General features: G+C 40.6%; 1 protein-coding gene across 1 annotated transcript in view; it reads left to right on the plus strand.

Annotated features, from left to right (window-relative positions):
* Positions 1 to 9,771: 9,771 nt before the first annotated feature.
* LOC110213777 (solute carrier family 2, facilitated glucose transporter member 3) overlaps positions 9,772 to 24,831 on the plus strand; it is a 67,231-nt gene continuing 52,171 nt past the window's right edge. Inside the window, exons 1-2 of the mRNA XM_078155406.1 lie at positions 9,772 to 10,062; positions 13,194 to 13,308. The gene's annotated coding sequence lies outside the window, so the exon portion shown is untranslated. The remainder of the gene's footprint in view (positions 10,063 to 13,193; positions 13,309 to 24,831) is intronic.

Below are 24,831 nucleotides of genomic sequence, written 5' to 3' on the forward strand. Positions count from 1 at the left end.
CAGAAAAAACCTTTTGACAAAATACAACACTCATTTACAAAAAACAACACTAGAAAACATAGGAATAAATGGAACTTTCCTTAAAATGATAAGTAGTATTTATCTAAAACCATCAGTAAGCATTAGCTGTAATGGGGAAAAGTTAGAAGCCTTTCCAGTAAGATCAGGAGTGAAACAAGGATGCCCATTATCACCATTATAATTCAATATTGTACTAGAAATGCTAGCTATAGCAATAAGAGAAGGGAAAAATTGAAAGAATTAGAAAAGGCAATGAGGAAATAAAACCAGCACTCTTTGCAGATAATAGGATAGTATACTTGGAGCATCCTAAAGAATCTAGTAAAAAACTAGTTAAAATAATTAACAACTTAATAAAGTTGCAGGTTATAAAATAAACCCACATAAATCATCAGCATTTCTATATATTGCCAACACAGTCTAGCAGCAAGAGATAGAAAAAGAAATTCCATGTAAAATAATTGTAGACAATATAAAAATACTTGGGAGTCTACCTGCCAAGACAAACTCAGAAATTATAGGAACATAATTACAAGACACTTTTCACATAAATAAAGTCAGATCTGAACAATTGGGAAAATATTAATCCTCATGGGTAGGCCAAGCCAATATAGTAAAAATGACAATTCTACCTAAATTAATTTACTCATTTAGTGCCATACCAATCAAACTATCAAAAAATGATTTTATAGAGCTAGAAAAAGATAAGAAAATTCATCTGGAAGAACAAAAGGTCAAAAATATCAAGTGAATTAATGGGGGAGAGAATATGAAGGAAAGTGTCCTAGCTGTACAAGATCTCAAACTGTATTACAAAGTGGTAATCATCAAAACAATCTGGTACTGCCTAAGAGACAGAGTGGTGGATCAATGGAATTGATTAGGTACACAATACACAGTAGGTAACGACCATAGTAATATAATGTTGGATAAATACAAGGATCCAAACTTTTGGGACAAGAACTCACCATTTGACAAAACCTCCTGGGAAAAATTTGAAAGCAGTTTGACAGAAACTAAATACAGACCAACCTCCCAAACCATATACCAAGATAAGGTCAAAATGGGTGCATGATTTAGATATAAAGAGTGATACCATAAGCAAATTAGGGGAGCATGGAATAGTTTACCTGTCATATCTATGGATAAGAGAAGAATTTATGACCAAACAAGAGAAAAAGAGCATTATGGGAAGTAAAATGGATAATTTTGATTACATTAAATTTAAAAGGTTTTGCACAAACAAAACCAATGCAGCTCTCAGAAAAACCTGGAAAGATTTACATAAGCTGATGCAAAATGAAATGAGCAGAAACAGGAGAATATTGTATACAGTAACAGCAATATTGTATGAGATCAATCAAATGTGAATGACTTAGCTATTCTCAGAAACACAAAGATTCAAGATGATTCTGAAGGACTTATGATGAAAAATGCTATTTACCTCCAGAGAAAGAACTGATGGAGTCGGATTATAGATTTAAACATACTATTTTTTTACCCTTTTTCTCATTTTTTGGGTGGGGTCCCATGTTTTCTCTCACAACATGACTAATACGGAAATGTTTTACATGACTACAAACGTATAACCTATATCAAATTGCCTGCCTTCTCAATAAGGTGTGAGGCGGATAAGGAGTGAGGGACATAATCTGGAACTCAAAATTTTTTAAAAAAGTTAAAATTGTTTTTATATGTAATTGGAGAAAATAATTTTTTAAAAAACCCAAAAATTTATTAAGCACCTGTTTTGGGTACAGAATATTGTTCTAGGTATGGCAGCAGGGGGTAGGAGGGATACAACATTTGAATAAGATATTTTACAAGTTTAGTTTAATAAACAGATAAAGCACATACAACAAAATTATAATTTGGGATCCTTTGAAACTAGGATCTGTGGTTTTATCAGAGTGGATAGTGCCTCCAGTAACATAAATTTCAACTACTCTCTGACTTAGCAGATGGTTTTCAGGAGTTAACTATGACCAAAAACTTAGCTTACAACTAATCTAGTGATGAACTCTCTGAATCTAATTAAACTGGACCCCAATACTATACTTATATTACAATCTATGGATGGCTATTGTCTTTCTATAAATGTTGAGGAGGATTTTCTTTCATCTTTCTCCAGAAGAAAGTAAAAAGCATGAATGGGATGTTGAGCAGGTTTTTTCTTTGCACACTGAACAAGAAAACATGAAAAGCAATTTGCAGCAAGAGGAGTTGAGATGAAACAATATGAACTTTCATGTGGCTGTTAGGAGATCATATAAGCCACCAATTGTGGAATATGTTCCTTCTTAGAAGTCTATGAAAATTATAAATTGGCCTTTTGGATTACGCCACATATGACTAGATATCAGTAATTCATTCATATTTTTTCTAATTCTAGTGTGATATGAGATCTCAGAAAATTTCAAATTAGTGTTAGTATCTTACTCCTGCCCATCCCAAGATTAAATTCTTCTATAGATACCTTTTGTTTAGCCAAAAGGACCTTTTATTAGGATCTTCCCAGATGGAAGACCAGGAAGATTCATCTAAGGTTGAGAACAGGCCATGAATGACTGATGATAGTGAAACTCCTATTCTGACCTTTCATCATCATTATGGCTATATATATAAGAAAGCAGGGAGACAAGGTAACTTACATATTGCCATTTCTAGGTAAAACTGTAGGATTGTAGCTTGTATTTATATAACTTTATATATGTTATTTCATTTGATTTTCATATGCTGTGTTAGGTGCTATTATCCCTATTTTACGGATAAGAAAACAAGCTAAGGCATCTGAATCAGGATTTGAATCTAAGTTTTCTACTACAAATCTAACACTATTTCCATTATACTACTCTGCCTCACTGAGCCATAAGGTGCAGGGAAGAAAGGGAAAAAATGGTTGGGAATTTTGAGAGTACTGTATTTAATTAATGGAACAAGAGTAGATTTTTAGTTATGTTAATATTAAAACATGCAAACAAATAAGGAAATTAAACTAATATGGATTATATTTGAGTCATTTGTTCCTATGCTTTTACTAACAGGGTGTCTGAACCCAACCCTGCACACCTTCACCTTACCCTAACAAAACTAGCAAATATGCCAGCTCATATATGGAGAATAAAATTAAGGGATGAGAGAGGATTATACTCGAAGAAGAAAGGGAGAGGTAGAATGGGGTAAATTATCTGACAAAAAAAACCCAGAAAAGTCTCTTACAGTGGAAGGGGAAACAGGGGAAGGTGAGAGGGAATGAGTGAATCTTATTCTCATAGGATTTGGCTTAAGGAGGGAATAACATACACATTCAGTTGGGTATGGAAATCTGTCTTACCTACAGGAAAATAGGGGGGAAAGGGGACAAGAGAGCAGGGGGATGATAGAGAGGAGGGCAGATTGGGAAAGGGGTTAATCAGAAGTAAATACTCCTGAGGAGAGACAGGGTCGAAAGAAAGAATAGAATAAATGGGAGGGCAGGATAGGATTAAGGGAAATAGAGTTAGTTTTTCACAACATGGCTACTATGGACGTGTTTTGCATAACTGCACATGTACAACCTATATTGAGTTGCTTGCCTTTTCAATGAGGGTGAGCGGGGAGGGAGGACTGGGAAATAAATATAGGAAATGGGGTACAGAAGTCTATCCTGCCCTACAGGAAAATAGAAGGGGAAGGGGATAAGAGAAGGGGAAAGAGAAGAGAGGACAGAGTAGGGGAAGGGATATTCAGAATGCATGACATCTTGGGGTGGGGGTAGAGGGGAGAGGGGGTAAAAATTTGGAACTCAAAAACTTGTGGAAGGGAATGTTGAAAACTAAAAATAAATACATTTATATTAGAAAAAAAAAAAAGAAAATATTCCAGCTCAGTGGAACTAGTGTTGATTGCCCTTAGAAAATTCCAAACCCCAGCCACAAGTCTAAAACATCAGCATTTTCAATCACTGATTCCAGGGTTCCCTTACTTTAGAGGAGATGAGGGGAGTACAATAAAATACAAACTCCCTTATTTGGCATTTTAAAACCCTTTACAAGGGTTTTTTTAAAAAATAGGCTCAAGCCTATTTTTCTGGGCTGATTACACATTATTCCCCTTAGATACTATACTCCAGCCAAACTGCTCTACTTGTCATTCCCTAGTACAGGACATTCTGTCTCCTCTCTGGAGCTTTTGTGCAGCCTCTGCCTAAACTTCTGGAATGATTTTACTATTCATCTCTGTCTAGTAGAATCCCTTTCTCTACCTTCAAGGCTCAGCTTAAGTGCTCCCAGGTCCAGTAAAAGAATTTTGCTGATTCTCCCAATTGTTAGTGTCTACCTATAAAATATTGTGTATTTATTTTGTAGATATTTTAATTTACTTGTTTGTGATCATGTATTCGCCAGTAGTGTCCTCCTCAAAGCAAGGCCTGTCTCAGTTTTCTATTTGTATCATTTGTATCCCCATTGCCTAACACTGTGGCCGGCATATAGTAGATATGCTTAATGTTTGTTAGTGATAGTAATAATAATAGGTTGGTTAGTCAGACTTATAGCCTAGGGTATGGGATCCTCACATCCTGGAGCTAAGCTAACTTTCCCCTAGCAAAAAAAAGGATAATCATACCGTTCTTTTCTCTGGAAGCCTCAGCAGGTACCTACAATACACTAGAAAGCAACAGATTGAATCTGGCATTTATGGAAAAGAGGAGGGGAAGGGAAATGAAAGGCCTTAGAGCAAGCAGGCTGGAGTCTTGGAGCATCTTATTTTTGCTCAGTGTATTTATATATTTCCATGGATTCCCCCTCCCCTATATCCTTAAAAATCAATGGTTTCTGAGCCAGAAATAGTATTATAGTGATGGCTAGAGAGCAAGAAATTGTTGAAATGGACAATTTACCAAGTATGAAAACTGTTGACAAAAAAATTCAATAAATGCCAATGTATGCTTTGTTTTGTATCTGTTACCCCTCATGATGCAGCTTACGATAGAAAGAGCACTGAACTGGAAATCAAAAGACCCAGGTTTGAGTGTAGGTCCTTTGACTTGGCACTTTTCTTCTCAATTACTAATCTGCAAAATGGGTATTCTCCTGCTGTCTACCTCATATCCCTACTTCTCATTCCCTCACCCCTATTCGCCTCAACCCTACCTCTTCTGTGTCCCAGTCCAGCTCTGCCCACCCCTTCCGCCGAGCCCTCTGGAACTTTCATTTTATCTTTACGGAATTTCCCTTCATTTTAGAACTTATCCTCTCATGCTATTTCCATCTCCTGGCACACATGAAGACCTGGCTGTACTCACAAGACACTCCTTTACCAGTACTGGTTCCACATTTTCCCCGCATCTCTTCCAATACATGCTGGTCCCAGAGGGAGTTGCCACACTCCTTGCTCCTTACTGTCGCTTCTAGACTCTTCCTCTGCCACTATTTTTCAACAACTTCTCCTCCTTTGAGGTTCACTCTACTCAAATATATCACCCAGTCCAGATCTCTGTGGCAACTGATTATTAGACCCCAGGTTATTCTCTCTCTGGTGTTCTTCCCCACCCCAAATCCTATCCTTTTACTAGGGAACTTCATCATATATGTTTATAATATTACATATGCATTATCAACAATCAAACACGCTGGCTTTGGCTTCCCGGTTCCTCAGTCTCAACTCCCATACCTTACTCTTTCACTCCACCACAGCCACACACAGGTACCCTCATATAGTCCTACTCTTCCTATCACCCACAAGTGCTCTACTTCCATGATTGGGAATCCTGAAATTTTTTTATCCAACCATAACCTATCAGTCAGTCAATCAATAAACATTTATTAAGTGTCTTTTAGATGCCAGGCACTGTGCTAAGCCCTGAGGATACAAAAAGAGGCAAAAGACAATCTCTGCTCTCAAGCAGCACTCAATCAAATGGATGAGATAACAATCAAACAAATATGTACAAACAATTTATATACAGGATAAATAGGAAATGATTAAAAGAGGGAAGATACTAGAATTAAGAAGGTTTGGGAAAGGCTTTCCTTAGAAGACAGTATTTTAGCATTCCAAGATTGGGAATGTCCTGAGAAAATGTCCAAATCTGAGAGATAGCATGCCTTGTTCGTGGAACAATGAGAAGGCCAGTGTCCCTGAATCCAACAGTATGTGTTGATGAGGACTAGAGATTAGGTTATGAAGGGCTTTGAACTCCAAATGGGATTTATACTTTGATCCTGATGGTAAGAGGGAGCCACTGGAGTTTACTGAATAGGGGAGTGACATGATCTGATCTGTACTTTACGGAAATCGCTTTGGTGGCTGAATGGAGGGTGAATTGGAGTGGGGTTAGATGAGGCAAGCAAACCCACCAGCAAATATGAGGTGGTAGAAGTATCAGAGGAGAGAAGTATTTGAGAGATGCTGGCAACAGATTGGATATGGGGAATGATAGTAAGGAGTTGAGGATTACACCGTAGGCTGTGAGCCTGGGAGACTGCAGGATGGTAGTGCCCTCAATAGTAGTAGGAAAGTTTGGAAGGGAGAAGGATTTGGGGAGAGAGATAATGAATTCCATTTTGGACATACTGAGTTTCAGATGGCTAGAAGACATCCAGTTAGAGATGTATAGTAGGCTAGGGAGGTCAGCAGAGAGGCTACTACTGAATAAATCGGAGAATCATCAGCCTAGATATAGTAATTAAATCCCTGGGAGCTGTGATGAGGTCACAGTATAGAGGGGAAAGAGGACACTCATTTTAAGTAGGTGTGACCTGGACGATGATCCCACAAAGGAGACTGAGAAGCAGGAGTGCCAGGAGAAAGTGGTGTCCTGAAAAACCTAGAGAGAAGGGAGCATAGAGGAGAAGAGGGTTACTGACAGAGTCAAAAGCTGCAGACAGGTCAGGAAGGATGCGGATTGAGAAAACCCATTCGATTTGGCAATTAGGAGATAACTGGTAAATTTAAAGACAGCAGTTTTGGTTAAATTATGAAGTCAGAAGCCAGATTTTACAGAGTTCAAAAGTGAAAGGGAATTATAGATAGCTATTTCAAAGGAGTTTAGCCACAAACAGCAGGACAGAAATGGGATAGCAGGGATGGAAGAATGGAGTGACAGTTTTTTGAGAATGAGGGAGACATGGGCATATTTGTATGCAGTAGGGAATGAGACAGTAGACAGGGAAAGGTTGATCATTGTATTAATTAGAGTTAAGTCTTTTAAATTTTTCATTTTTTACAATATTGTTATAAATTGTTCTGTTGCTTCTGCTCACTTCACTCTACACCAGTTCATTGATGTCTTCCCATATTTCTCATTGGGAGAATAACTGTCCCTTTCATCATTTCTTATAACACAACATTCATACACCACTATTTTTTTCAGTCTTTCCCCAATTGATGACACTCCTTCAGTTTTCAATTCTTTGATTTCACAGAAAAAGTTTCTATAAATAGTTTTGTATATATAGGACTTTCCTGCTTTCTTTCATCTATTTGAGGGACAGTCATAGTAATGTTAACCTTCCCTCTGAGGATATACCCCAAGGCCTAGGCCCTCTTCTATTTCTCTACAGGCTTTCTTTTAGTGACTTCATCAAATCCCATGAGTTCAGTTAACATCTCTATGGAGATGATTTCCAGTTCCATCTAAATCTAGCTCTCGCCTCTCTTCAGAGCTCCAGTAAAGCATCTCCAATTTCCTATTGGACATTTCAAATTAGAAATCTGATTAGGCATTCAAAGCCCTTGATTTTCTGGCCCCCTCCTACCTTTCTAGTTTAAACCTTATTCACTCACTGTTCCTTAGAAATGAAACTCCATCTCCCTACTCTGGACATTTTCGTTGTCTTTCCACCATGCATGGAATTTTCTCTCTCCTCATCTCCATCTCCTGACTTCCCAGCTAAAATTCTACCTTCTACAAGAAGCCTTTCCCAATCCCCCTTACTGCTAGCTCCTTCCCTCTGAAATTACTTCCAGTTTATGTCGTACATATCTTGTTTGTCCTTGCTGTCTCCCTCGTGAGACTCTGAACTCCTTGAGATCAAGGACTGTTTTGTGCTTTGCACATATATAGCCAGTGCTTAATAAACACTTGATGACTAACTCAACATATCCAAAATGGAAGTCATTATCTTTTCCCAAAACTCTATCATTCTTCTGAATTCTCCTATTTCTGTTGAGAGTACCACCATCTTTCCAGTCTCTCAGATTCACCACCTCAGTCTTCAACTCCCTATTCACACTCACCCTGAATATAAAATCAGTGGCCAGGTTGTTTTTTGGGTTTTTTTTTGGGGGGGGAGTGTTCAGTGGTAGTTTTTTATTTGTCCATTCATCCTCCATAGAATTTCTTGGGGCAGCTAGGTGGCACAGTGGATGGAATTCTGGCCGGCCTTGGAATCAGGAGGACCTGAGTTCAAATCCAGCTTCAGACACTCGATACTTACTAGCTCTGTGACCATAGGCAAGTCACGTAACCCCAATTGCCTCACCGGGGAAAAAAAAAATCTCTCCCTCTTTCTCTTCACTCATGTAACAAACTGTCCTAATTCAGGCTCTCCCTAACCAACATCTTCCCTGGACTATTGCAATAACCTTCTTTGGTAACTGGTGTCCACAAATCCAGTATCTGTGCCTTTGTACAGCCTGAAGTACACTCCCTCCCCATCCAGACCTCTTAGAATGCTTGGCTCCCTTCGAAGCTCACCTCAGTCCTGATTTCCTGATTCCTAATACCCCTCCCCTTTTGGACTCAGTGATACCACTACTAAGCCTATACCCCAAAGAGATTTTTTAAAAAAGAGAAAGAGAAAGGAAAATCCAAAAATTTTGTAGCAGCTTTTTGTATTGAGTAACAACTAGAAACTTGTTAGAGAATACTGAACAATTGTGGCATGTGAATGTAATTTTGCTGTAGGAAATGACTGAAAGGGACAGTTTCAGAAACACCTAGGAAGACTGAATTGAACTGATGTAGAGTGAAGTGAATGAAGTGATGCTATAACAACACTGAAAAGACAGGATTTTGAAAGGCATGGTTTTTCATTGGACCAAGCAATAATTCCAAATGACCATTAGTGAAATATGCTACCCACCTCCTGACAGAGAGGTGGTAGACTTAGGTTACAAAATAAGACCTATTTTTTGGACATGGCCAATATAGGAATTTGTTTTGCTTCACTGTGTTACAAGGTTTTGTTCTTTTTAAACTAAATTTTTTTAAGTGCTATGTAAGTGCAAGTTGTTACTATTAGACAATTAATAAGGTCCCTTCCAGGCCAAGATCCCATGATGTTAAAGTCTAATACAGTGGAAAGCACACTGGCTTTGAGGTCAGAGGACCTGGGTTCAAAACACTCCTGAAAGGAGGACCGCCTGTGGGAACCTTGGGCAAGACACTTGAGCTCTCTCCCGGCCGCCCCAAAGACATTTCTTCATCCTAGGGGGCGGGGAACCTGCGGCCTCAGGCTACGTGTACGTCGAAGCCGCAGCTTCCCCACCCACTGTTCCTAACTAAGCGCCTGGGTAAGATGGATCCTTCCAACCCCAAATTCAAAACCAGATTCTAAGTACGCTCCTATGATCCTTCTGGCCCAACCTATTCAAGGTTGTGTTGAAGAAATAAAACAAAATTCTCAAGCCCCGAAGTCAACCACGGTCTGAGGCCCGCCTGAAGAAGCCCCACCGATGGACTGCACCGCTGAGGGAGGAAGCGGGAGGGGGCAGGGAGCGTGGACACGCGAAGGCTCGAACCCTCGAGCGGGCCTCTTCCAGGAGCCCGAGGGGAAAAGCCGTTGGCCTGCTGGGCGGCTGGCAGAGGAGCTTGGGGGCAGCCCCGGCTCTTCTCCTCCTCCGATTCCTCCTCGTCCTCTTCCTCCTCAGAGGCTGTCCCTGCGACCCAGGGCCGGGGGAGCGGGAGGGAGATCTCTGGGAGACGAGCGAGCCGCTGTTAAAAGGGGAAGGAGAGGAGACCCTCGCGCGGCCGACGAAAATGGTGGGCCCCGCGAACGCTGACAGGCCCGGCGTCGCCCGAGGCTGAGCCTGGACCGGGAGCTGCACCCGCACCGAGTAAGCGACCAAGGGGCGGGGCGGGGCGGGGATGGGACCGGGCGGGGCGGGGGCGGGGATGGGACCCGGCGGGGCGGGGTAGGGATGGGGACCCGTCAGCCTTAGGAGGTTAGCTTTGAGGCAGTTCTGCCCCTGGGGGCGAGCAGGGTGAACGGATAAAATTCAAAAGGAACCAAGATAACGGATAATTCGAAAGAGGTTCCGCAGGGCTTGGACCTGCCGAGCCTTGGGCTGAAGACCTGTACGCCCCCCCCCCCCGGGCTCGGTCTGGTTTCTCGGGTTGGCAGCTAGTTGGTGCCCGACTGCGGCTCCGGGGCGAGGAGGGAAAGGACCCCACTCCTACCTCCACCTCCCCTCCCCACCCCACCCCACCCCCCGGCGATTCCACCTTCGCCGCCAGGGGGAAACCTAGCTGAAAGCTCTCGTTCAAGGTCACGTAGCTCAGGAGAGGCCCAACCCGAGCACAGTCCCCCTGTCCAGTGAGCTTGACCCCACCTCTTCCTACCTGCCCTCCCTGCCATAAGTGTCCTCCAAAGAGGACTCACCCACCAGAACTCTTAGCAGATGATCCCGAAAGACAAGGTCAGGGTGTAGGCCGGGCTTTGGGGTGTTAATAGTCTTCTAACAGTAAGGGAGCTGAGAAGCAGCACCTCGAGGAAAGGAAAGAAGAAAGGTGGGCTTCTCAGGTAGGCCTTGGGTAAGGAGCATTGGGAACAGATGTAGTGTGATCTGCATCGAAGTCATCTCTCATAGCTGTCAAAGCCCATTCACTTGCTCATCATCAATGACTTAAGACTCCCAGAGCTGGAAGGGCTCTTGGAGGTCGTCTATTTCAATCTTCTTCCCCCTATTTTTACAGAGGAGAATACTGAAGTCCAGAGAGGCTTCTGAGGTCCTCCTTTGAATTAGTAGCAGAGTCAAAACTGAAATGAAATTCAGGCTTTTTGCCTGTTTGTGAGAAGGTACACTTTTGTAGTGAAGATTTTCAGCTTCTTAGAGTGCTCTGTGTCCCATCTCCAGCCTCCCTTTAGATGGTTTATGTTTATTATAAATAATAGTTATTATTTTTAAGAATGATAAGGCATCTTACCAGACAGGCCTCAGAAAATAATAGTAAATGAAGGAGATCATTTTTAATTGCCCCTTTTTTGGATCTCAGAATCATATTCTTAGACCTCCAAGGCCCCAGTCTAGTATAATAACGCTTACCTGAATAAGAATATTCTTTACAACATACTCAAAGAATTGACATTTGTCCTGCTTTTCCTTAAAGATTTTAAAGAGAGATGGGAATCCACACCAGTGGAGACAGCCCATTTTACACAGAAGCAATTCTAATTGTTAGGAATTTTTCCCTTATATCAAGCTTAAATTTGCCTCTCGGAAACTTTCTCCCATTTTTCTTAGTTCTGCCCTCTAGGGCCAAACATCTAACTCAAAACCTTTCTGCAACACAGCTTTTCAAATGCTTGGGAACAGAGATAGAATTTCCCTATTAAGTCCATTCTCCAGTGTAAATAGCCTTAGTTTCTTCCATTGATTCTCCTATGGCAAGAAGTTGAGGCTGTTCAACAACCTGGTTGCCCACTTTTGGATGCCATCCATCCAGTTTATCACTGTCTTTTACAAAATGTAGCACCAAGTACCAGACACAGTGCTGATGTTGTGTGATCAGGATAGAGTATGGCAGGACCATATCTCATAACGTTGTGAGTTCCTTGAGGGCAGGAACAATCTTTTACTACTTTTTGTGTCCCTAGAGCTTGGCACAGTGTCTGGCACATACTTAATAAATGTTTACTGACTATAACTTCCCTAATGCCTTTCAATGCAGCCTGATTACATTTGGTTTTTTTGTTTGCTTGCTTTTGACTGTCATTATTATTAGTTTTGACTCACAGAGCTTTCAGTCTGTTAAAACAGAAAAATTTGTTGTTTGGCCATGCCTCCCATAGCTTGCATTTATGAAATTGATTTTTTGAATATAAGTGTAAAACTTAATATTATCCTGATTAATTTTACAACAAAATTTTAATTTTTTTTTATTTTTTACAACACAGACATTTCCAAATATCCCTGTTATAGTCTTCCTTCGTTACAATAAATAAATGAATGGGGGGGGAAACTGTGTATTTACTCTGTGCCGGGTTTATTTGAGAATATTTAGAATTGAGGCAGCATGGTGGTCTAAGAGGGGGGTTCCATATCCCTAAATCTCAATTAATGTAACTAACAAGATGCTCTGAGCTCCGATTACCTTTGTCAGGTAAGAATGCCTCTTTGATTAAGTTACAGAATCAATCAATTAAAGTCATAAACTAGATATGAATAATTGCTAAGCACTTCTATTCAGTCAAAGATATAAATTAGGTACACATAAGTCCTTAACCAATTTGTGAGACCAAAGTACTGGGATTGATTGAAAATTGATAATACCACACAGGAAAATATATTTGTTTAAAGAGAATCAGTCTTGATCTTTGGAGATTAGATGAAACAACAAGCCAATTCAGAATCCAGTACTCCGATGCCAGGCCAGCCTAATTGTAGAGCAGCTCCATCCAAGCCTCTGAGAAGGAATTGCTTGGGAAGGTTTGTTGGGTCAGGGGAGAATGTCTCTCTCCTCCCTTCTCCTTGACCAAAGGATAGATGACCTTATAAACTTGAAAAGGTCAGAAGATTTTTGTACTCTATTAGACTAGTTTGCAGTGTGCCAGTGACAGAAACAAGAAACCAAGCAATAACTAGCACACCAAGGTAAGACAACATTAGGACCCTACAAGGTCACTAATCCTCCCCAGAGACCAGAAGAAAGCTCCCCCCAGCAAAAGGGAGCTTCATGTGGAAAAGGACTTGTAGAAACCTGAAATGCAATCTCATACTCATCTAGGCAATCACATGCATTCACTGTTAAAGAAGTGAATTCATCAAAATCAACTGACCACCAAGGAAAGAGGCATGTTTAATGATACTAATATGGATCATTAGCTTTAATCAGAGTTCAGCAGACTTTTAGTGTTATTTTAATTTGCACTATGATAATTATTGTTGTTGTTATCCTGGTTCTACTTTCTCTGCTTTGTATCAATTCATGCAAATCTTCCAATGTTTCTCCTTTTTCTTCCTTTAAGATCATCAAAACATAACAAAAGCACTCCCAGGCCTTTGTCTCATTCAACTTCTTTTGTGACCTTTGGTGAATTAGAGTTCTGAAAAGACAACTTGCATCATCTGCCCCATTAGAAGGTAAGCACTTTGTCCTTGTATAGTTGCTTCTAATTACTTGCTCATATTTTCCTTTTTATACTTCTTACTCATGTTTTGGCATTTCAGAGTTTCTACTTAACCTCTGATCTTTTCATCAAAAATGCTTGGAAATCCTCTGTTCTGTTAAATATCCATTTCCCCCTGTAAGCTAATACTCAGCTTTGCCAGATAAGTTATTTTTGTATAAGCACATATCTCTTGCCTTTGCAACATCATATTGCCAGCTCTGTACTCAGTCTTGATTCCATGGCATTTGAATTCTTTCTGATTGCATGCAGTACTTTTTCTTTGACCTGGAAGTTCTTGTCTGACATTCCTAGAGTTTTTATTTGAGTTTTTCTTTCAGGATGTGATCCATGGATTTTTCCTCTTTGCAGTTTTCCCTCTGATTCCAATAGATCTGTCAGTAAGTCAGTAGAAATTCATTAAGCAGTTACTATGTGCCAGACACTGTGCTAAGCACTGAGGATACACAAAAGAGTCCCTGCCCTCAAGGAGCTCACATTTGAACAGAGGAAACAATATGCAAGCAACTTTATAAATGAGCTGTATTCAAGATAAATTGGAGATAATCAACAGAAGGAAATCCCTGGAATTACCTAAATTAAGGATAGGGAAAAGGCTTCCTGCAAAAGGCCCTAGCAAAGATGACTGAGAAGAAGCAGCCACATAGGTGAATTGGGAGAAAGTAGTGTTACAGAAACCTAGAAATAAGAGACATCAAGGAGAAGAGAGTGATGGATAGTATCAAAAGCTACAGAGAGGTCAAGAAGGATGAGAATTGAGAAAAAGCCATTAGATTTGGTAACTAAGGGATTACTAGTGACTTTGGAGAGAGAAGTTTCACTTGAATGATGAAGTCAGAAGCCAGATGGTAGAGAGTTAAGAAAAGAGTAAGAGAAAAAGAAGTAAAGGCAACTATTGAAAACATCCTTCTCATGGAGCTTAGCCACAAAAGGGAAGAGACGCATGGGACAATAGCTAGTGAGTATTGTTCAAGTGAGGGTCTTTTCAGGATGGGACGTGGGCAGAATTGTAAGCAGTCAGGAAGAACAAAATGGACCAGGAGAGATGGAAGAAGAGTGAGAGAGTGGGAACATAGAGGGGTAATTTGCTGGAGAAGGGAAGGAATGGGATCATATGTGCATGTAGAGGGGTTTGCCTTAGAAGGAGAAGGGCCACCTTATTATGTGAGATAGGGTGGAGAAGATAGTGGCAGAACATATCTGAGTGAAGTAAAGTGAGGAGGAAGGAAGAAGACGGAGCTCTTGACATATGGCCTCAATTTTTTCATTAAACTGTGAGGCAGAGTTTTCAGCAGAGATTGTGTGTGCGTGTGTGTGTGTGTGTGTGTGTGTGTGTGTGTGTGTGTGTGTGTGTGTATTAGGGGGGAGGAGAGCCATAGAACATTTGAAGAGAGATGAAAAGATTTGGAAAAGCTGCTGTGGTAAATGGGATAGTGAATTAATTAGGGATGTGTATATATACTCCATGTTCTACAAATAGAGAAGTAATGTATTTGTGAGTGTGGCAAGATCAAGAGTATGATAATCTTTGTGTGTGGCTGAGATGGGGAAAAGTAGGTCATGTGAAATGAGTAATCTGAGGAACCCTGAGGTTGGGATGTTTGAGAGAGTACCAGTATGTATGCTGAAGTCTTCTAGCAGGAGTTGAGTAAGAGAAAAACTGTGAGCCAAGCAGTGAACTCCTTAAAGAAAGAAAGCAAATATTCTGGAGGTTGGTACACCAGCCACCAGAATTTTGATTGAGTGGTAGCTGTGGATTGAGAGTACCTCAAAGGAGGAAACGTTCCTGAGTGACAGGAGCAGAGGGAAAACTTGGAAGTGGAAATGGGGACCAAGGAATATTCCAAGTTCCCCACCTCAACCAGTGAGTTGGGGAGAATGTAAGTGTAGCCAGTGCTAGAAAGGGAGGCCAGGGAAGTTATGGTGTCAGGAGGAGGAGTCTGGTGCTTGATCAAATGGTGTTTCTCTTCCTGAAGGTGTCAGGGAACCAGACAGGACACCTTGCTTGTTGAAATCCAGGCAGTTTTCTTTCATGATTTCTTGAAATATCATATCCAGACTTTTTTTGGTGATGTCTTTCAGATATTTCAATGACTTTTAAATTACTTCTCTTGGATCTGTTTTCCAGGTCATTGTTTTTTATATGAGAAACTTTAATTTTTCTTATACTTTTTCAGGCTCCTAACTTTATTTTAATATTTCTTGTCTTATAGAGTTAATTTCTGCTTGGTTCATTCTAATTTTCAAGAACACTCTTATGTGAGTAAAATTGAGTACTCTTATACTAAGCTGTTAATTCTTCCAAGTCTTTTTACTAAAACTCTTGTTTCTTTTTTTTGGGGGGGGTTAGATATAAATTTATTTATTTTTAGTTTTCAATATTCACTTCCACAAGTTTTTGAGTTCTAAATTTCTCACCCCTCCCCCCACCCCAAGATGGCATGCATTCTGAATACCCCTTCCCCTGGTCTGCCTTCTCTTCTATCTTTCCCCCCTCCCTTCTCTTATCCCCTTCCCCTTCTATTTTCCTGTAGAGCAGGATAGACTTCTGTACCCCATTTCCTGTATTTCTTATTTCCCAGTTTCATGTGAAAACATTTTTTTAAAACATGTGTTTTTAAAACTTTTGAGTTCCAAATTTTCTCCCTTCCTCCCTCCCCACCCACCCTCATTGAAAAGGCAAGCAACTCAATATAGGTTGTACATGTACAGTTATGCAAAACACTTCCTTAGTAGACATGTTGTGAAAAACTAACTCTATTTCCCTTAATCCTATCCTGCCCTCCCATTTATTCTATTCTTCTTTTGACCCTGTCCCTCCTCAGAAGTATTTGCTTCTGATTACCCTCTTTCCCAATCTGCCCTCCTCTCTATCACCCCCTGCTCTCTTGTCCCCTTCTCCCCCTATTTTCCTGTAGGGTAAGACAGATTTCCATACCCAATTGAATGTGTATGTTATTCTCTCCTTAAGCCAAATCCTATGAGAATAAGATTCCCTCATTCCCTCTCACCTTCCCCTGTTTCCCCTCCACTGTGAGAGACTTTTCTTTTCTGTTTTTTTTTTGTGAGATAATTTACCCCATTCTACCTCTCCCTTTCTTCTCCGAGTATCATCCTCTCTCATCCCTTAATTTTATTCTCCAGATATGACCCCTTAATCTTCAACTCACCCTGTGCCCTCTATCTATCTATTACATACATACATACATAATTTTTTTCCTTCAACTACCCTAATACTGACAAAGTTCTCATGAGTTACAAATATCATCTTTCCATGCAGGAATGTAAACAGTTCAATCTTAATAAGTCTCTTATGATTTCTCTTTCCTGTTTACCTCTTCATGTTCCACTGAGTCCTGTATTTGAAAGTCAAATTTTCTGTTTAGCTCTGGTCTTTTCATCAGGAATGCTTGAAAGTCCTCTATTTCACTGAATGACCATTTTTTCCCCTGAAGGATTATACTCAGTTTTGCTGGGTAGGTGATTCTTGGTTGTAATCCTATCTCCTTTGCCCTCCAGAATATTATATTCCATGCCCTGTCCTTTAATGTAGAAGCTGCTAAATCTTGTGTTATCCTGATTGTGTTTCCACAGTACTTGAATTGTTTCCTTCTGGCAGCTTGTAATATTTTCTCCTTGACCTGGGAACTCTGGAATTTGGCTACAATATTCCTAGGAGTTTTCCTTTGGGGATCTCTTTCAGGAGGAGATCTGTGGATTCTTTCAATTTCTATTTTGCCCTCTGGTTCTATATCAGGGCAGTTTTCCTTGATAATTTCTTGAAAGATGATGTCTAGGCTCTTTTTTTGATCATGGCTTTCAGATAGTCCAATAATTTTAAATTCTCTCTCCTGGATCTATTTTCCAGGTCAGTTGTTTTTCCAATGAGATATTTCACATTGTTTTCTAATTTTTCATTCTTTTGGATTTGTTTTACAGTGTCTTGATTTCTCATAAAGTCACTGTCTTCCAATTGCTCTATTCTAATTTTTAAGGAAGTATTTTCTTCAGTAATCTTTTGGACTTCCTTTTCCATTTGGCCAATTTTTCTTTTTAGGGCATTTTTCTCCTCATTGGCTTTTTGGACCTCTTTTGCCATTTGGGTTAGGCTATTTTTTAAGGTGTTATTTTCTTCAGTATTTTTTTGGGTCTCCTTTAGCAAGCTGTTGACTTGTTTTTCATGATTTTCTTGCATCACTCTCATTTCTCTTCCCAGTTTTTCCTCTGCTTCCCTTACTTGCTTCTCAAAATCCCTTTTGAGCTCTTCCAAGGCCTGGGACTGATTCATATTTTTCTTGGAGGCTTTGGATGTAGGAGCTTTGATTTTGTTGTCTTCTTCTGGTTGTATATTTTGATCTTCTTTTTCACCAAAGTAAGATAATATAGTCTGACTCTTTTTGCGCTGCTTGCTCATGATCCCAGCCAATTACTTGAGTTTTAAACTCCTTGTTAAGGTAAGAGTCTGCTTCCAGTGTGGAGAGTGTACTGTCCCAAGCTTCAGGGGTTTGTGTAGGGACCTGTAAATTTTCAGTTCTTGCAAGGTGGTATGATAAGGGGCGAGGTGTTTACTCCTTTTCTGGCCTGTGACCACAAGTATTCCTTTCTGTCCCCTAACTGTGAGGAGGGGTTTCTCTCCACAGCCACTACAAGCTCCACCACGCCAGCGCTCCTCCTCACCCCAGCACTGCCGCCCAGAACTTTGACCCAGATCCACACATGGGCAAAGCAAGAGATTCCTGCCTCAGCACTGGCAAAGAGATCCCTGCAGTCCCTCTCTGATCAGCCCCCTCAGTCTGTGGGCTGAAGCTCGGGAAGCAGCTGCCGCCCCCTTCCCCCCACCCACAGGCTCTTGGGGAATGGAGCTGAGACCCCGCCTTCCTCTCTGACCACCGACAGAAACAGACTTTTTCCACTGACCTTCTAAGTTGTCTTTGGCATTGGTGGATTGAGGACTCTGGAAACCTCCACAGCTGCCCACGATTCAGTCCTCTTGAGGCCTGCTCCAGGTTTGCTGTGGCCTGCGCCCCACGCTGCGCTCCCAGCCCGGCACGATACACCTTTCTGATCAATCATCCAGGTTGTCTTCGTCTGGAAATTTGTTTCACTCTGTCTTTTTGTGGGTTCTGCTGCTTCAGAATTTGTTTAGAGCCATTTTTTATGAGTATTTCGAGGGGTTTGGAGGAGAGCTCAAGCAAATCACTGCTTTCACTCTGCCATCTTGACTCTGCCCCAACTCTTGTTTCTTTTCAGTTTTTTTGTCTACTTCATTTATAATGTCATTTTTAAACTCTTGCTTCATTTCTTCTAGGAATTCTAGTTGATGTTGTGACTGAGTTGTGTTTTCCTTTGAGGCTTTTCTTGTGGATGGTTTAGAGTTATTCTATTTGTGTCTTGGGCATTCCTGACACCATAGCTCTTTATTGTGGAAGTCTTTTGTTGTTGTTCTTTATTCATTCTTCCAGCCTTATTTCCCTATTCAGTATTTTACATGAGAGCCAGGCTTTGGGCACTTCTGGAGGAAATTTCTGGTCCTTATTTCATCTGTATATACATATTCTCTGAGGTCCTTTTACAGCTTTCTCCAGGTTTTGGGTTATGAGTTTTTTGAGTATCTCAGGGCAGCCTAGGCTGGAGACCTGCAAATTTTCATACCCTAACCAATTTGATCCAGGGTGAAGTCTGATTGTTTCCTCCTGATCTGAGTTTTACAGGTTTTGACTCTGGTTTGGGTCTCTGGTTTATGTCTGTGACATAACAGGCTTGCCTTGGTTAGAATCCCATTAGACTTCTGCTACCTCCATCCCTTCCCTATCAACCAGCTGAAAGGCTCTGCTGGTTCAGAGCAACAGAACCCATGCTCCTCCTTGATCTGAGTTCCTTGCCCTAGTTACCCAATTGCAGGCCTCAGACAGGGCTAGGGATTGAATCCATGATTCTACTCTGGGGTCAGGGCCACAAAGCATCTATTCACTTCTGTCCAGTCACAGCCACAAACCAGATCTTAGCTGGATCTGCAACTTCTCCTAGCCCTAGAACATAGCCCCAGGCCCCGTACCTAGCCATAGTCCTGCTTCAGTCCAGACTCCCCAGTGGAGCAACCCAGCTGGGGAGACCAAGCAATACTCTGACCCCTGTAGCAACAGACTCCTCACCTGGTACACAGGGTCAGTTCCTGCTGAAGACACGGCTGCTGTATGGCTGCTTGCAATACGAACCTGCAAGTCAATCAGTCAATACATAGTTATTAAACCCTACTATCTGTCAGTCAGTCAATATATAGTTATTAAGCCCTACTATCTTCCAGGCACTGTGCTAAGTGCTGTGGATACAAAAAAAAGATAAAAGACAGCCCCTATACCAGAGGAGCGCACAATCTAGTGGAAAGCTGCAGAACTGCAAATATGCAAAAAACTATGAACAAACAAGCTTTGTACAGGGTAAATCGGAAATAATCAGTGGAGGTAAAGCACTAGAATGAAGAGGGATCAGGAAAGGCTTCCCATAGAAGATGGAATTTTAGCTGAGACTTGAAGGAAGCCAGAGAAGCCAAGATGATGGCTCTTCTCTGAAAGTAGAGATGAGGAGGGAAAATATTCCAGGCATGGGGGCAACCACTGAAAATTTCCATTGAAAATGATGGAATATCTAGTTTGAAGAACAGCAAGGAGGCCAGTGTCACTGGACTAAAGAATAAATGGGGTTATGTAATGTGTAAGAAGACTGCAAAGAGGAGTTGTTATAAAGGGCTTTGAATGCCAAGCAAAGGATTTCATATTTGATCCAGGATATGATAGGGACTCACTGAAGTTTACTGAGTAAAGGGAATGGCATGGTCAGATTTGTGCTTTAGGAAAATCACTTTGACAGCTAAGTGCATGATTGACTGGAGGGGTTTAGTCCAATTGTGAGGTGATAAGGACCTGTATCAGGGTGATAGCAGTATGAGAGGAGAGAAGTGGGTATATACCAGAGGTGTAATGGAGATGAAATCAACAGTAGATAAAATCAACAGGTCTTGGCAACCATTTGGATATAGAGAGTGAAGAGTTGAGGATGACACCTAAGTTGTAAACTTGGGGGACTGGTTAGAAGGTGGTGCCCTCAGCAGTAATAGGGAAGTTTGGAAAGGGGGAAAGCTTGAGGGAAAAAGATAAAGAGTTTAGTTTTGGACATGTTGAGCTTGAGAGGTCTTCAGAACATCTAGTTTGAGATGTCCAGGTTGGAGATGACAGACTGGAGATCAGCAGAGAGGTTAGAACTGGATAAGCAGAGTTGAGAATCATTAGTCTAGGAATAATAATTGAATCCATGGGAGAATCCAAGTAATATAGAGGGAGAAGAAAAAGGACCCAGGAAAGGGTCCTAAGGGACACCCACAGTTAGTAGGCATGACCTGGATGAAGATCCAGCAAAGGAGACAGGCCCAGGCATCTACCCCAGATCCCTTTCTTAATTCATAGTAGATCTACAACCCAGCTTTGAGGTTAGAGTGATATAGCTGCTGGTTGGCTCCTATTTCTGCTCCTTGGGCTGGAAACCTGACTATGTGTTTTCTGCTTGGATTTCCTGATCACAACTAGGTCTGATTTACTTAATTTTTTATTAGAGCAGTTGAGGGAGGAGAGCTAGGCTGTTCTTCTTATTCCTGTTCTACCATCTTGGTTGGTATCTTCCATGTTTCTCCAAATTCCTCATAATCACTATTTCTTGGGGATTTAATAATATCCCACTACATTCATATGGTTCAGGTTCAATCTATTCTTTACTCAAATTATTAACAAAAACATTAAATAGCTTACAGGGCAGTTAAAGATTACTGTGTTGTTTCACTAAGATCTCTTTAAGCTAATCAAACCATTAATGACTCCTGTTTGATTCAGACTCTTCAACTAGTTCTGAATCCTTCTTACTCTACTTTTACCTAGCCCATATTTTTCCATCTCCTCCACAAAAATAGAATGAAATATTTTCTCAAATGCTTTGTCCAAAATCTAGATGTGAAAAAAATCTAGGTAAATTAAATCTATACTACTGCTTTCATCTACCAAACCAGTAACCTTGTCAAAAAAACAAGAATAGGTCATTCATTCTGGCATGACCTATTTTTGATGGAGCCATATTGCCTCTTTTGTGATCACCAACGTTTTCTAGCTATTCACTAACTGTGCCTCTTTTATTAAGTTCTACTTAGAATTGAAGGCCATTGAAAGTCTTACCTAGAATTCACAGAGATCCTTTCTCTTCCCTTTGATAACTAAGACAACATTTGCCTTTCTCTAGTTCAGTTCTGTGATACTTCTCCCACTCTACATAGTCTTTCAGACAATACCTTGGCAATCACATCTACCAGGCCTTCATTCTCCGGAAATGTAGTTCATCTGGGCCTGGTGATGTGAACACACGCACAAAAGGTTCTCTTGCTGTTTCCCTACTTACTGTGAATGTCAAGTCCTGTTTGGACATTTTTGTTCTGTCTTCTTCAGTGTTGTTGACAAAGAAACAGGAGGCAAACTAAGCTATTTGTGCATTGTCTCTGTCCTCTATTAACATTGTCTTAACTGTCCCAAGCCACAGTACCCATTCCTCTTTTTGGTGTGTTTTGTATGCCAGGATTGTGATGTTTCACAAACTCTTCATTGATTTTCTCTTTCTAAGTAGTCTACTGCATAGTATGATGACAATACCTGTTGTCATAAATATTCTGTTTCTATCTACATTGATCCTAAATTCTTTATACTTTGCTTCCTTCCTCTTCCCCCTTCCCCCAACCCACTCCTAGATTTCTTTATGTAGCACCTGAGGCAGCCCCATTTTACACTTGGGATGCCCAGAAAAGCTACTCTTTAAGTTTAGACTCTTAAGAGTCCATATCCACAAGGGGCAACTAGGTGGCACAGTGGAGAGAGCACTGGCCCTGAAATCAGGAAGACCTCAGTTCAAATCTGGCCTCAGACCAAACACTTGATACTTACTAGCTGTGTCACCCTGGGCAAGTCACTTAACCCCAATTGCCTAAAAAGTGAAAAATAAAAATAAAAAAAAGAGTCCATAGCCACACCAATGTGTTTACTTTTATACAACAGCTGGGAAACATGATTAGTTCAAAGCAAAGATATATAATGAAATGACATAAGAAACAGTAGACTGTTTCCCCCCCAAGCTGCCCCCAAAATACATACATTATTAGTAAGAATGTGCATATCTAGGGAACATTTATGGAAGGGCACACATGTAATGAACACATGCCCAAGGCACATATGTGGAAGGGCACATCATACTGCCAGTGCTTCAGGGTCCCCCAAATCATCTGCTGATGTCATCTTGAAACTCTTGCTGAGTGTGGCACGTGGACTGTACCAGGCTTTGCTTTTGCTCCTCACCAGTCTTGTGGTTGTATGTCTGTCTGTCTGTTTGTTTGTTTGTTTGGCTCCCAAGCTTCCTCCCTAGTCCCCTTTTCTGGGCTTCATCTCTTTAAGGCACCTGATGGCCATTTTAGCTCCTTTCTGACAGCAGGCAGTGATTCCAAAGCCTTTGAAAGATGGGCTGGCAATGCTTTAGTCATTGGCAAGGTTGTGAGTCCTCATATTCAGTTAGGAGTCAAACTCCAGGAAGAGTACCCTTAATCGAACTAACTGACTCTTAAACTCTCTATGTCTACGCTATGTGATTCTTTGTCCTAGACAATTGATTTAAAGGTTTTAAATTCACAAGGCCTTCTCTGGCTTGGCATACAAATTAATTTGAGTAAAAAAAAAGTGCTAAATAGAGAGCAAGGTCATTATTCTCCATTCATTTGGCATTTATTCCTTCCTTTGTTATGTACAAGTGACCAGCAACCAACCTCCCAGACTTTGAGCTGCCTTACTCTTACATGAGTATATCTTCTTGTAATTCTGCTCCAGCCCCCACCCAACTTTTTTTACATCTGATTTCTAGTCATGGGTATTTCCCCAGCAAGTGTCAGTGATTTCCTTGAGGTGACACTTGCCTTTTTAAATTAGGATCTCTAGTATACATTGCATATTACGTGTAGTTTGGACATTTGTATATAGGCAACACTCCAGAGCAGGGTACAGTGGGATTGATTATTGCCCTCCCCCCTTTCTCCATTCTAGAAACTATACTTCTATTAATACAGCCCAAGGCTGGATTGGTTTTACTACCTGCCATATCACAAAATAAATTAAATTCATATTGAACTTGGGCTACATTAACAGAAATGTAGAATGATGAAGGTCCTAATTCCACTGTCCTCTGTACTAGAATACTACCTAAACACAAATACACAAAGTATGAGTAACAAGACCAAAAAAACCTGAACCAGTCCCTATTCACAAGAAGCTTACACATCCTACTGGAGCCTATACAAGTTCATTAAAAACAGGTCATGCCAAACTGGGGGTTTCTTTTGTTCTTTTTATCCAGAAGGGCCTGGCAGAGTGTCTTGCATATAATGAAGACTTAGTAAATGTTTGTAAAACTGAATTAAATTGACTAGCAATCCCTACTTCCTTTTCTGCATACTCACAAACCATCTCTTTAATTTGTCCTGGTATTTTTTTTTTAAACAAATTGAGTCAAACTCACCAACCTATAGTTTGTAAAATATAACTTTACCCTTTTAAAAATTAGAGCATTTGCCTATCTTGATTGGTGCCGTCCTCCTCTCTTTCCACTCCAGTTCTCCCTGGTCTTTCAGAGATCACTCAGAGTTTCAGTTATCACATCCCCAAGTTCTTTTAGTGTCCTACGATGTCATTTATTTGGACTAGGTGACTTGGGAGGCAGCTAGGTATTTTCATTAACTCCTCACTAGGTCACATAATATAGTAGGAAGAGGACTGGAGAACAGGTTCTTAAACTGGGGTCCACAGATCCTCAAAGAGTCTGTGAAGAAATTTCAGGGAGTCTGTATATATGGATGGGGGAAAATGATGTCTTATTTTCACTAACCTTTGGTTTCCTCAATTATCCTATGTACTTTATCTTATGCATTTAAGAACATTATTGGGGCAGCTAGGTGGCACAGTGAATGGAGCACTGGCCCTAGATTCAGGAGGACCTGAGTTCAAATCCGGTCTCAGACACATAACACTTACTAGCTGTGTGATCCTGGGGCAAGTCATTTAACCCCATTGCCTCGCCAAAAAAAAAAAAAAGATTATTCTGAAAAGGAATTCATAGGTTTCACCAATCTTCTAAAAGAGTCCATGACACACAAAAGATGAAGAACTAGTTACAATCACTGGGTTTTGATCTCAGCTCTAACACTTAATAGATATATGACCCATACCTCCCTCAGCTTCAGTTTGTAAAGAAGGATAATAATATTTATCTTACCTACCTAGAAGGGTTGTTGTAAAGACAGTATTTTGTAAACCTTAAAGCCTTCCACAAATGTAAATTATTATTATAATTCTGGCTTTCAATTCCCTATTAACTATTCTACAACTCCATTAAGTCTTTCTTGAGATAT

Source organism: Phascolarctos cinereus, unplaced genomic scaffold, assembly GCF_003287225.1.
Source record: "Phascolarctos cinereus isolate Bilbo 61053 unplaced genomic scaffold, phaCin_HiC Scaffold_1;HRSCAF=81, whole genome shotgun sequence".
Taxonomy (NCBI): domain Eukaryota; kingdom Metazoa; phylum Chordata; class Mammalia; order Diprotodontia; family Phascolarctidae; genus Phascolarctos; species Phascolarctos cinereus.